Source organism: Canis lupus, unplaced genomic scaffold (genome assembly GCF_011100685.1).
Source record: "Canis lupus familiaris isolate Mischka breed German Shepherd unplaced genomic scaffold, alternate assembly UU_Cfam_GSD_1.0 chrUn_S1750H1946, whole genome shotgun sequence".
Lineage (NCBI taxonomy): Eukaryota > Metazoa > Chordata > Mammalia > Carnivora > Canidae > Canis > Canis lupus.
The window spans coordinates 60840-75030 of record NW_023330602.1 but is presented as its reverse complement, the minus strand read 5'-3'; the positions used below and the strand labels follow the sequence as shown (position 1 = coordinate 75030).

The 14191-nt window shown below is 39.8% G+C and overlaps 1 pseudogene; it reads left to right on the top strand.

The window, feature by feature from the left end:
- The first annotated feature begins 3823 nt into the window (after positions 1–3823).
- LOC119878583 lies at positions 3824–12958 on the top strand (annotated as a pseudogene).
- The last annotated feature ends 1233 nt before the right edge of the window (positions 12959–14191 follow it).

The window sequence follows — 14191 nt, the reverse complement described above, 5'->3', positions numbered from 1 at the left end:
GTATCCTGCCACGCTGCGAAATTGCTGTATGAGTTCTAGCAATCTTGGGGTGGAGGCTTTTGGGTTTTCTATGTAGAGTATCATGTCATTGGCAAACAGGGAGAGTTTGACTCTTCTTTGCCAATTTGAATGCCTCTAATATCTTTTTCCTGTCTGATTGCTGAGGCTAGGACTTCCAATACTATATTGAATAGCAGTGGTGAGAGTGGACTTCACTGTCTTGTTTCTGATCTTAGGGGAAAGGCTCCCAGTGCTTCCCCATTGAGAATTATATTTGCTGTGGGTTTGTTATACACGGCTTTTAAGATGTTGAGGAATGTTCCCTCTATCCCTACACTCTGAAGAGTTTTGATCAGGAATGGATGCTGTATTTTGTCAAATGCTTTCTCTGCATCCGATGAGAGGATCCTACTGTTTTGGTTTTCTCTTGCTGATACGATGAATCACATTGATTGTTTTAGGAGTGTTGAACCACCCTTGTGTCCAGGGATAAACCCTACTTGGTCATGGTGAGTAATTTTCTTAATGTACTCCTGTATCCTATTGGCTAGTATCTTGTTGGGAATTTTTGTATCCATGTTCATCAGGGATATTGGTCTATAATTCCCCTGTTCGTTGGGGTCTTTGTCTGATTTTCGAATGAAGGTGATGCTGGCCTCATAGAACGAGTTTGGAAGTATTCCATCTCTTTCTGTCTTTCCAAACAGCATTAGTAGAATAGGTATGGTTTCTTCTTTAAACGTTTGATAGAATTCCCCTGGGAAGCCATCTGGCCCTGGACTTTTGTGTCTTGGGAGTTTTTGATGACTGCTTCAATTTCCTTCCTGGTTATTGGCCTGTTCAGGTATTCTATTTCTTCCTGTTCAGTTTTGGTAGTTTGTGGCTTTCCAGGAATGCGTCCATTTCTTCTACATTGCCTAATTTATTGGCGTATAGCTGTTCATAATATGTTTTTAAAATCGTTTGTGTTTCCTTGGTGTTGGTAGTGATCTCTCCTTTCTCATTCATGATTTTCTTAATTTGAGTCTTCTCTCTCTTCTTTTTAACAAGGCTGGCTAATGGCTTTTCTATCTTATTAATTCTTTCAAAGAACCAAGTCCTGGTTTTGTTGATCTGTTCCACAGTTCTTCTGGTCTTGATTTCATCGAGTTCTGCTCAAATCTTTATTAACTCTCTCTTCTGCTGGGTGTAGGATCTCTTTGCAGTTTTTTCTCTAGCTCCTTTAGGTGTAAGGTTAGATTTTGTATTTGAGTTCTTTCCAATTTTTGGATGGATGCTTGTATTGTGATGTATTTCCCCCTCAGGACTGTTTTTGCTGTATCCCAAAGAGTTTGAACGGTTGTATCTTCATTCTCATTAGTTTCCATGAATCTTTTTAATTCTTCCTTAATTTCCTGGTTCACCCTTTCATCCTTTAGCAAGATGATCCTTAACCTCCATGTGTTTGAAGTCCTTCCAAACTTCTTGTTGTGGTTTAGTTCTAATTTCAAGGCATTGTGATCTGAGAATATGCAGCGGACGATCCCAATCTTTTGGTATTTGATAAGACCTGATTTGTGACCCAGTATGTGGTCTATTCTGGAGAAAGTTCCATGTGTACTTGAGAAGAATGTGTATTCATTTGAGTTTGGCTGTAAAGTTCTGTAGATTTCTGTGAAATCCATCTGGTTCAGTGTATCATTTAAAGATCTTGTTTCTCTGGGTATGTTGTGCTTAGAAAACCTATCGATTGTAGAAAGCGCTAGATTGAAGTCACCAAGTGTAAGTGTATTATTATCTAAGTCTTATCTTATCTTTGGTTATTAATTGATTGATATATTTGGCAGCTCCACATTCGGGTTATATACATTGATGATTGTTAAGTCCTCTTCTTGGATAAATCATTTAAGTATGATATAGTGTCCCTCTTCATCTCTCACTACAGTCTTTGGGATAAAATTTAGTTTATCTGATATAAGGATGGCTACCCTGCTTCTCTTGAGGGCCATTTGAATGGTAAATGGTAATCCAACCTTTTATTTTCAGGTTGTAGGTGTCCTTATGTCTAAAATGAGTCTCTTGTAGACAGCAAATAGATGGGTCCTGCTTTTTTATCCAGTCTGAAACCCTGCTCCTTTTGATGAATTAAGACCATTCATGTTCAGAGTTACTATTGAAAGATATGAGTTTAGTGTCATCATGATACATATTCAGTCCCTGTTTTTGTGGCTTGTTACATTGGACTTCTTAAATAGGAATTTTAAGAGTCCCCCTTAAAATTTCTTGCAGAGCTGCTTTAGTGTTCACATATTCTATCAGGTCCTGTGTGTCTTAGAAGGTCTTTATCTCTCCTTTTATTCTGAATGAGAGCCTTGCTGGATAAAGTATTCTTGGCTGCATATCTTCTCATTTAGGACTCTGAATGTATCCTGACAGCCCTTTCTGGCCTGCCATGTCTCTGTGGAGAGGTCTGCTGTTAGTCTAATATTTCTCTCCATTAACGTTAGAGATTTCTTATCTCTTGCTGCTTTAAGGATCTTCTCTTTATCTTTGGAATTTGCAAGTTTAACTATTAAATGTCGAGGTGTTGAACGGTTTTTATTGATATTTAGAGGGGATCTCTCTATTTCCGGGATCTGAATGCCTGTTTTACTTCTCAGATTAGGAAAGTTTGCATCTGTGGTTTGTTCAAGCACATATTCTGGCCCTCTGGCCTTTTCGGCGCCCTCAGGAACCCCAATTACATGTAGATTTTTCTCCTCATGCTGTCACTTATTTCCCTTAATCTATCCTCATGATCTTTTGTTTGTCTCTTTTTTCCTCAGTTTCCCTCTTTGACATCACCTTTTCTTCTTTGTCACTCACTCCTTCTTCTACCTCGTTCACCCTCGTCATTAGGAACTCTAGTTGGATTGCATCTCATTTAATTGATTTTTAATTCTGCCTGATTAGATCTAAATTCTGCAGTCATGAAGTCTCTTGAGTCTTTTATGCTTTTTTTCCACAGCCACCAGTAACTTTATAATAGTGCTTCTGAATTGGATTTCTGACATTGAATTGTAATCCAAATTTTGTAATTCTGTGGGAAAGAGGGCTGTTTCTGATTCTTTCTTTTGAGGTGAGGTTTTCCTTCTTATCATTTTTCTCAGTGCAGAGTGGCCAAAAACAAGTTGAATTGAGAACAAGGAGAAAAATAGAGAAGAGAAACAAGAAAAGAAAAGAAAAAAAAAGGAGAAAAAAAGCAAAATAAAGCAGAGAAGAGAAAAAAAAGAAAAAAGGGGGGGGGAAGCAAACAGAAATCGAAAGACAAAAAAACCAAGGGGGAGTGTAATCTGATTCTGTATACTGTAGATTCCTCGATTTCCCCTGAAACCTTCCAGTGCTGCTTGGTCAATAATTTGTTTTTCCCCTCTCGGTCTAGCTGTTCTTCTGGGGGAGGGGCCTGCTGTGCTGATTCTCAGGTGTCAGCGCTTGGGGGAGCTGCTCAGCCCCCGGGCTGGTGCAGGGCTCAGTAACATTTGTTTAACCTTTTTATGTGGTGAGGCCACTGTGAGGCTCACTGGGGGTTGTTTACCCCGAGAGGCCCCTGGAGTAACAACCACAGTGGCAGCGGCCAGCTCTAGAGCCTTGGAGTCAGCTCCCGCAGTAACTCCGGAGCTCTCTGTCTACAGGGGCCTGGATGCTCCAGGGGCGGGGCCACTGATCTGCTCAGCTCGGGGCCACCTGGTGGCAGGAGTGTCCTTGCTGTCCTGGGCCCTCCTGGCCTATGCCTGTCCCGGGGGGAAGCCGGATATTGGGCTGTGTCCCCCGGCGCCCTGGGCTCCCGGGGCCTGTGCTGTTGGAAATGCGCCCCTGGCTGCGCAGCGCCCTCCGCTCAGAGCCGCCGCAGGAGGCGCTGGAGCTGCTCCCGGGTCTAGCGGTCGGGCGCTGCAGCCCTTTAGGGAGCTCGGCCACGGGGTGTGGGTGCTCTCACCGGGGGGCAGGTGTCTGTTAGTGCCCCTGGGAGCCTGATGGCATCCCCGCCCCTCCTGGGGTCCTGCTCCAACTCCCTGAGAGTGCCTTTCTGTCCGGAAGATTGGTGAAGCCCCTGCTTCTCCAGGCGGGCTTTCCTGGGGCTTTCTTGTCCTGGGGGCACTCGCCCTGGCCTTAGCCCGGCTCCTCACGGGGCTCTTCCCCTTGGATGCTTTTTGTTTCTTTATTTCTTTTTCCCCGTCCTCCTACCTTGATACAAGTGTGAACTCTTCTGACTGTAGCATTCCAGCCGTTCTTTCTTTAAATCTCAGGCTGAATTCATAGGTTTTCATAATGATTTGAGGGTTATTTAGGCAATATGGTGGGGACAGGTGACTTGGGGACCCTACTCTTCCGCCATCTTGCCGGGCTCCCTGTGCCAATTTTTAAAAATAATTTTACCTATTTTTTTTAACTTAGGAGACCAACAGCCTATAAACTAAAATAGTCCATGCCCACTTTCTTTAAAAAATAAAATAATGGTTCAATTTAATCACTCCAAACTATGCACTTCTTCTGACTCATCCTCTTATGATACTCTTTTACCCATATTAAACAAATGAGAAACTTTGCAAAGGGGAGATAGGAAAATATTTTAAAAGCCTTGAGTTAATGGATTTCTGGATTTCAAGGATAATGACATCTCAGTCTCTTAGGATATTTTTTTTTTCATTGAAAGCTACTGTAGATAGTTTAATGAGTTAAAAGAAAAAAATAACTATTTTTCATTTATTTAACTCTAGGAGTTGATTGGTTATTTCTTTGACGTTAGGCTTTTGAGATTAAAAATCACACAAATATTAAGATATTAAATACATAAAAACTTTATACAATTAGACTTAAACTTCAAATCCAAAATATATACTAAAAATGTTGAAGATATATTAAAGGATTCTTAACATGGGGGAAATCACGTAGTAAATCCTCTCTTTCAAACCTACAGAGTATGACCTGGGATATTTTATTAAATAGCGAGAGTCTTTTACTGTTAATCAAATGCATCTTCACAAGTGTAGTGATTTTTTTAAAGCATCTGTTGGTCTTTTTAAGAGATACTTGAATCTGAAAGTAGTTTGCTACATCAGTTTACTGAAAATAAACTACACCAAATGTGCTAGAAATGAATAGACAAGAGCAAGATGTTTGTGACCAAAATGAATTGATGTCAATGATAACTGAAGGTACTAAAAAAAAGAAAATGTATATGTTGAAACTTGTAGGTTTTCATTTTAATCATTCAGCACCACCTGACTGAAGTGAATAAAGACAGGAAAAATAATTTACTGTCACTTCAAAGAAATATGATTTTGGTGCAAGGAAAGAAATATGGCTGACACATTAAGAGTAGTTATTATGAAAAACAATATGGTCAAATTGCAGTTTGCCCATAATTCAGCCAACTTCCTTCTTTCATCATAAGATTTGCATTCTTTGAAGTTGTAGCTTCACAGAACGATGAAGTCTTTTCATTATTCATCTTTGTCACTGTCTCAGAGTTAAAAGGCTTGTTGGTGACAAAAAGCCAATTAATCACATGTACAGTGACAACCATGATCGTAATAAAACATTCTTAGAAAACATGCCCTTTCCTTTACATCAAAACCTGTTGAATGTGCTCTTCCATTCCCTGAAGCTGTGAAGATAGATTATTGTTTTTCAGAGAGATATAAAGAGTACAGACCTAATAGTTGCTGTGATGATGATAGAAATGGACCAAAGTCAGGATTTTTATATTCTATTAGTTTTGACGGTAATTCTTTCTGTTACCTATTTCATCATTTGAAAAGGATGAGGTAATTCATTCTGTAGTAATTTATCCATTAAATCACATTCTAAAGTTCTGGATTGTTCCCTATGTGCCTAGAACAAGAAATTCAAATGAAGACAAAATCTGGACAAAGGCTGAATTTATTCATTAGCTAATGTTTGAACTAATTATAGTGAAGAGATAGGAACTTAATTATATCATCCTAATCACATTCAACAAAACCTTCAAAAATTCATATGGCACGGTCTAACTGACAAAGTTTTTAAGGGATGTGTCATTCAGTCATGAAGGACAATTGCCTTTTTATTTTATATGGTCAGATTAAGAAATAGGTTGTATTGGTTGGTTGTACAGTTCTTTTTTAGTCAAATATAATTTCTACTTAGTGAATTTAGAGTAAATCTTTTATAACTACAGTCATTGACTTTTTGAAATTAAAAGACTTTTAGAATTTTGTTAGTGCAGGGACTCTTTACTTCTTGTATGCCCAAATGCTTTGGCAGTCTGAAGAAGCCCATGGCTCAACTCCTACAACCATTATATTATGATGTAAAAATAACCTTAACTTCTATAGGTAACAAAGTGAGAGGTAGTATTACTACTAATATACATTTGTTGCTTACAACCATAATTGAAGGAAATGTTAAATTTTAGTGAGGTATGAGTGAGAATAAAAAATGTACTATTTTTCTGCCCAAGTTCACAGACTCTGTCAAATCTATTCAGATGCCCGGGGGTGGGGGTGGGGGGGTGGGGGGCAGTGGTCCTTGGACCTCAGATGAATTGTTGGTCTGTATAATTATCCATTGTCCTGATGAGGAAACACATCTTTAAGACATTTGTGACAATTTGTACAGGCAGGTGGTGAGTGAAGAGCTAGACCCTGATTCTCCAGATGGTTTTCCCCACACTCTCAGAGCATCACATCTACCTCAGCATGAAGTGTTACAGAGTTTTATTTCATTCTATTTTAAACTAGATATTTTCAAAGTACTAATTTGTAAAAGACAACCATTTTACAGATGGTTGTAGGAGACTTTGGAGAAAGAAAGTTTAGTACAATCACTTTACTTTGTTCCTCAGCACTCATGATGGGAAATCTGAGTAGCTGCGTAGGTTCACAGTGAAGATGAGTAACACAAGCCCTTTTGTAGCACTGACTATTCTTGTTTCTGTTTCTCATGGCTGGGGATTCTCTCTGCATAGGTCACTGTTTTCATTTTTGGGGTGGTCAGGGTTATAAAATGGCTAACACATCCATCATCTTATTCCAGGAGATGGTTGCCATCAAGAACCATTAGTCATATACTTTTGCTGAGATTTTCAACCATAAACTGATGAATATACATTCCTTCTCTTTGCAGAAGCCACAGACACTAAGATTGAACTCCAGAGAGTAGATGTGAATTTATCAGATGGCATGTTTGTCAATGCATTTACTATGCAGGTTGATTAGCAGGGGAAAAAATAGACATCATCTTTTAACATTTTCTGGGTTATATTTGCAATTTACAGCAATTGCTAAAAGTAACAAGTCTTCAAAATTTGAAAAAAAATGAGAGGACAATTTTTAAAGTTAAGGAGTGCTGAGAGAGAACTAGCAGAACTAACAGATGTTGCAGTGACATGATCTGTCAAAAAAGATTGTATTGGATTTTCAGAAAGCAGCACAAATAAAAGTTGAAAGTAAATAGACCTGTTATACTTTTGATTAGTTTGCCCAAATATGTACTTCTATAGAGACAGGGACCATGTAGCTTCCATATATTTAATATTCTCCATCATACCTGGCCAAGAGGAGTTCTATTTGCAGCATGCAACAAATGCTTAGTGTAATGGAAAACCTTGGAATGCTGAGCTGAAAGAGACCTCAGGAATCATGTAATCCAAGCTCCTTTATACTGGGTGAAAAAGCATCTGTAATTTAGTGTTTGAAGTGCCCTTTGCTCAGAAGATTATTTAAATAGGTATTAAGATTGAATTATTAGGCCAACAAAGAAGATTTCTCACCATTTACTATAAAAAGCATCTGATGAATTTTAGGGATGCTATTTTAAGCTACATTTTTTGGTGTTATCCACTATCCATATATTAAGTTTCAAAACAACTCTAAATTAGATAGTATTACTGTCATTCTCAGACAAGGAAACTAATACAAGAAAAGGCTAATCAAATAACCCAAGGTCAAAAAGGTAGCAATTGGCAGGTCCAGGATTCAAGCTAACAATATCCACTTTGAAAGACCATTATGTTAAAAGGGGGAGAAAGAGGAGGGGAAAAATCAAGGCTGGTAGATGAAGGAATGAATATGAATAAGAGCACATACCGATCATGAGGCAGCTCTAGCAAGTTACACTGGATTCCTATATTCTACACAAAAGAGATATAATATAAGCACGTACATATTTGACTAATATGTCTGCAGTGGGGGTAGGGGGACAAGTGCCTCAGGGGAAATGAGAGGGAAGGAGGATCTTACCAATTTTTTTCTAGTGATTCATAGGTAAGTCTTACATTTATTGTTTTCATTTCATATATGGGTTCCTTTTCCCGTATTATGTGACAGATAATGTAAGGCTATATTTTATTTAGAGGATTTCTATTTCATAAGATGCTGAACTAGGAGAACTTTAGTAAGTTTCTTATAGGAAGTTACATACTTGAAATTCTTAAGACCTATTACATCAGACAAAAAAACAGTTAAAATTGTGTTTAATTTACTTATATTTTTTTGTATTAAATGGAATTTTCTGGATTATGATAGATAAATATTATCTTTAAATGAGCTGTTTATTAAAATAATTTACCAAGTAACATCTCCATTCCCAAACTACACATAATTTATGTAACATCTTTTGAAGGTACTCACGGTCAACTCCACTTGAGTCATTCACAGTAAACACTTTTTGAGTTGGAGACATGTTGATGATGAACAATGTACTTTTTATATTAAGACCAGTTTGCTATTTCTCTTGGGAGGCTGGATTAGAGGAGGAATGATGCCTGTCCTCTACTTGGGAAGAACATATTTTTAATTCCTCTAAACTTCCTATATTGGGATTCATCAATATGAATCATGAAAGAAATTTTGGCTCAAGTGAGGCTAGTGCCAGTGCCAAGATTTTAAAATACATTCTGTGGATCATAGCCAAAAATGTAATCATGTTCAGGATTTAGAAATTAGAACACTAGCTGATAGGTCAGGTGCCAGATCATAAAACACAGTGTGCTTAGAAGAAAGAATATTTTGGACATTTTTGTGATGGCCCAAATATAACTGATAGAGAGATCCAGTCCAAATGAATGGCTGATTAACTTTTCTACTCACTTTAACAAATTTACGAGACCTTTGAAGTTTAGCGTTAATATAATGCTTCATCAGGCTCAGTGAGACAAAAGCTTAATGTTGAGATTTCTCATTTACTGTTGGTTGCTTATATACAGAAGTTCCAAACAATTTTCTTCCTTATGGAACCTAGATTTTGGTCATGAATTTGGGGGGGGGGTCAAGTATTTCAGAGGAACTGGACACCTCCAAAGTTCCAGGCTGGAGATCCCTTTGCCCTTGGCTGGTTTGATTATCCTCATTATTCTCATGTGACTCTGTTCTAGCCAATGAGCTGTGAAGAGGTTTCTGTTAAATATCTTTTGGGAAAGGAAAATAAGTAGTATATATTATATTGAAGATAACTACTTCTTCCTGACTATGGAAGCTATTCTATGAAGATGAGGTGCTTGACATTGGTATAGCCATCTTGTCACCATGAAGTAACAAACTTGTAAAAAACCAAGACAGTGAGGTGTCAGAGCTTAAATATGACCCTTGGTGAACTATTTCTGTGCTAAGTTTAATACGCTAAAATAGCCCTATCTCCTCACTCCTTGATATGTGAGATAAATTTGCATTATTAATGTCAACCTTCAGAGTTAACGTGGTTAATATCATTGCAACTGGAAACATTCTAACTGAAACATTCCACTGAAACATTCATCACCTGCTACTCTGGGGCTCCTGAGAGTTATAGCATAAGAAGTTCTCTAGTTACAGGTACATTTTTTATTCTGTCCCATAATTCATGCTGCTTTTCCTACCTAGTTTTGGCCTCCTAGACTAAAACATAAAGGTCCGCTTTATTGCTCTTCATAGATCATTTCCTACTTCACTCCAGTTCCTCAGGCTTAGATAATGTAATTAATTCATTCATAGAATTATTTACTGGATACACATTCAATAGCAAGCTCTGAACTAAATAAGATGATGGGGATAAAAATGAAAAAGATGCCACTTCTATTATGAAGGACTCACTCTACTGTAGACACAAATGATTAGTCCATCTTATGAACAATCTGTCCTAGAGGGATACACTGAACATTTGTAAGTACTAAGTGTATAGAGAACAGGAACTTCAGATTGGGTGGGGGGGAATTCTGGAAAAGCCTTCTTGCCAATAGCACCCAAGACAAAAGCCCATGGGAGCACATTATTAATATAGATCAAGCATTGAGTATCTTCTTTCTTTCTGCCTCATCTTTAGATTGTCCCAGAATCAAATGTGCTTCCAAACTGAAGGCCATCAATAACAATACAAACCACTATTTTAAAGATTTTATTTATTTATTTATTTATTTATTTATTTATTTATTTATGTTTTAGAGAGAGCACATGAGAGCGAGATTGGGTTTGGGAGAAGAGAGGAAGGACAAGCAGGTTTGGCATTGAGTGCTTAGCTTGACTTGGGGCTCGATATCAGGACCCCAAGATCGTGACCTGAGCTGAAATTAAGACTTAGATGCTCACTGGGTGTTATGCTATATGTTGGCAAATTGCACTCCAGTAAAAAAAAAAAAAAAAGAGTTGGATGCTCAGCTGACTGAGCCTCCGAGGCACCCCCAATACAAACCACTCTCTCTCCCTTTTTAAAAGTTATTTATTTATTTATTTATTTATTTATTTATTTATTTGAGAGACAAAGAGAGAGACAGAGACACAAGCAGGAGGAATGCCAGGCAGAGGGAGAGAGAACAGCAGGCTCCCCATGGAGCAGGGAGCCCAATGAAGAACTTGATCCCAGGACCCTGGGATCATCATCTGAGCCAAAGACAGAGGCTTAAGTGACTGAGCCACTCAGGCACCCGAGTACAAACACTCTTACTCAAAAAAGAAATCTAGCTATTGCACTTGGGGATGTTATACTTGTCCAATTGTTCAGTGTGAGTGTAAATGGAGCTTCTTTCTCCAAACAGGCTTATGTAGGCTTTATGGAATCTGGTTGATAGAATTAGATTAGAAGGTATGGATAAAGGAATAGGCGAGACTTCTGACCACTCTAGTAAGGGGAAATAATATTATAATATAATGATTAACTACCTTCCCCAGTTTTTAAGTACTGAGAACACTGCTTACTTTAGAAATTTATTTTGCTTTTGGAGTCATCTCATGTAAGCACTGTACATGTAACTGTTCAGGATTATCGTAAGGAATGATGGTTTATCTCTCTCAGTCTAGTAAAAGAGCGATGAAATGCATTTATCTATTTTGAAACATCTATGCCACTTCTACAAATATTTGCTGATGTCCAAATGTATCACTTTTTTCTAAAACTTACCATAGTTATATTTCTGAAATTAGAACTATCACATCAAGGTGAGAATTCTTGCACTGAACTATAGGTACAAATTTCCATGACCCACAAATGATCTTCCAACACCAGCTCATCAAGAATAAGCTCAAGAGCTCTGCCCGCACCCCCGCGCCCTCGCTCGCCGGGCCTCCCTGAGCCGGGCCGCGCCGCCGCAGCCGCGCAGCCCACCGCCGCCCTCCGCAGCCACGGCCACCGGGTCTGTGTCCTCGTCCTCCTACCGCAGGATGTGCGGCGGCCGGCCCGGGAGCCGCCGAGCTCCGCGCGGAGCTACGCGGCCGCGTCCCCCCGCACCTACAGCCTGGGCGGCGCGCCGCGCCCCGGCACCAGCCGCAGCCTCTAGGCCTCGTCCCGCGGCGCGTCCGCCACGCGCTCCTCCGCGCTGGCCTGCGGAGCAGTGTGCCTGGCGTGCGTCTGCTGCAGGACTCGGCGCGCTTCTCGCTGGCCGCCGCCATCAACACCGAGTTCAAGCCCACGCGCACCACGAGAAGCTGCAGCTGCAGGAGCTGAATGACTGCTTCGCCAACTGCATCGACAAGGTGCGCTTCCTGGAGCAGCAGAACAGGATCCTGCTGGCCGAGCTCGAGCAGCTCCGGGGCCAGGGCAAGTCGCGCCTGGGGGACCTCTACGAGGAGGAGCTGCGGGAGCTGCGCCGGCGGGTGGACCAGCTCACCAACGACAAGGCCTGCGTCGAGGTGGAGCGCCACGACCCGGTCGAGGACATCATGCGGCTCTGGGAGAAGTTGCAAGAGGAGATGCTTCAGAGAGAGGAAGCCGAGAGCACCCTGCAGTCTTCCCGACAGGCTGGTGCCAACGCTTCTTTGGCGCGTCTTGACCTTGAGCGGAAAGTGGAATCCTTGCAAGAAGAGATTGCCTTTTTGAAGAAACTACATGATGAGGAAATCCAGGAGCTGCAGGCCCAGATTCAGGACCAGCACGTCCAAATCGATATGGATGTTTCCAAGCCAGCAATATGAAAGCGTGGCTGCCAAGAACCTTCAGGAGGGCGCGGAATGGTACAGGCCCGAGGTTGCCGACCTCTCTGAGGCTGCGAGCCGGAACAACGATGCCCTGCACCAGGCGAAGCAGGAGTCAACTGAGTACCGGAGCCAGGTGCAGTCCCTCACCTGCGAAGTGGATGCACTCAAAGGGACTAATGAGTCTCTGGAACGCCAGATGCGTGAAATGGAAGAGAACTTGGCCGCCGAAGCTGCTAACCACCAAGACACTATTGGCCGCCTCCAGGATGAGATTCAGAACATGAAGGAAGAAATGGCTCCTCACCTTCGGGAGTACCAGGACCTGCTGAATGTTAAGATGCTCTCCACATTGAGATTGCCACGTACAGGAAGCTGCTGGAAGGCGAGGAGAGCAGGATTGCTCTGCCTCTTCCAAACTTTTCTTCCCTGAACCTGAGGGAAACCAACCTGGATTCACTCCCTCTGGTTGACATTCACTCAAAGAGAACGCTTCTGATTAAGAGGTTGAAACTAGGGATGGACAGGTTATCAACGAAACTTGTCAGCATCATGATGACCTTGAGTGAAGCTTGCACAGATTCGGTGCAGCAATTATTACCCGCTAGAATTTCAAAAAAAAAAAATCCATATCTTAAAGGAACAGCTTTCAAGTGCCTCTCTGCAGTTTTTCAGGAGCGCAAGATAGATTTGGAATTAGGAGTAACTTCTAGTTCTTAAGAACCAACACTCTTATAAGATTTAGGAGAAAGTTTACAACATAATCTAGTTTACAAAGAAAACTTGTGCTAGAATACTTTTTAAGAAGTATTTTTGAAAACCATTAAAACTGCTTTTTTCCAACAAGTATCTGACCCACTTGTTTCTGCTTCAATAAATCTTTGGAAAACTCAAAAAAAAAAAAGAATAAGCTCAAGAAATGAAATGAGTGGTATAAGTTTTTTAATTTCAAAAGTGGTAATATTGTAATGCAAACTCACAAAGGAGCTAAGAGAAAATTCTTTTTTCAAAAATCAATTTCTTTAGCATATATAATTTGGAAAGAAAAAAAGCTTTATACTATGGTTATCAATATGCTCCATCAGGAATTCCCACTCAAAGTTCATATAAGTATTAAGTTTAGCTTCATTGCTAATTAGATCAGTGAATTTGGGAATGTTTTGAGAAATGCTTATCAGAGCTTTTAAACACTCATATATTTTAGAGTAGATGAAATGTTAATAATGAGAATTTTTCATTATTTGTTTCTTTACGTTGTAAGTTGACAAAATACAGATGAAGAGGTTAAGAACTGTATTTAGTGAAGTCTTCATGAATGTTATTTTAAAAACAGCATGGCCACTATCAAACCACAGGCATTCTTGCATTCAACTAAAGTAGAACATTTCATCAGTAGCAGCCTTTTATGTATAGTTGAGTAACCCAGGAAGGCTAAGGAAACGATTTTTTTTTCAGCCTACAATGGTTATTTATTTTATAAAAAAGTTTTTTGAAACGTGTCTTAATGGCATAAAACTATTGTTAAGTATGGGGTTCCAGAAATTCTATATTTTCCATGATTTTAAAGACATTTCTAAGACTGAAGTTTTCCAGCACAGTCCATCCTTTAATACTTTCTCTCTGGTGATTTTAAAAAGGGAAGCCATTACTTGGGGACCTTCCATGAGAATCATTACGTAAGATGAATAAAAACACATTTAAAATGTTCTTTACCTCAAATTCTAACCAATATAAACTAACCAATTCTAACCAATATAAATTCTAAACAATATAAAGATAGACTACAAAAGACCAGAGGGAGTTTATTTTTTAAGTTT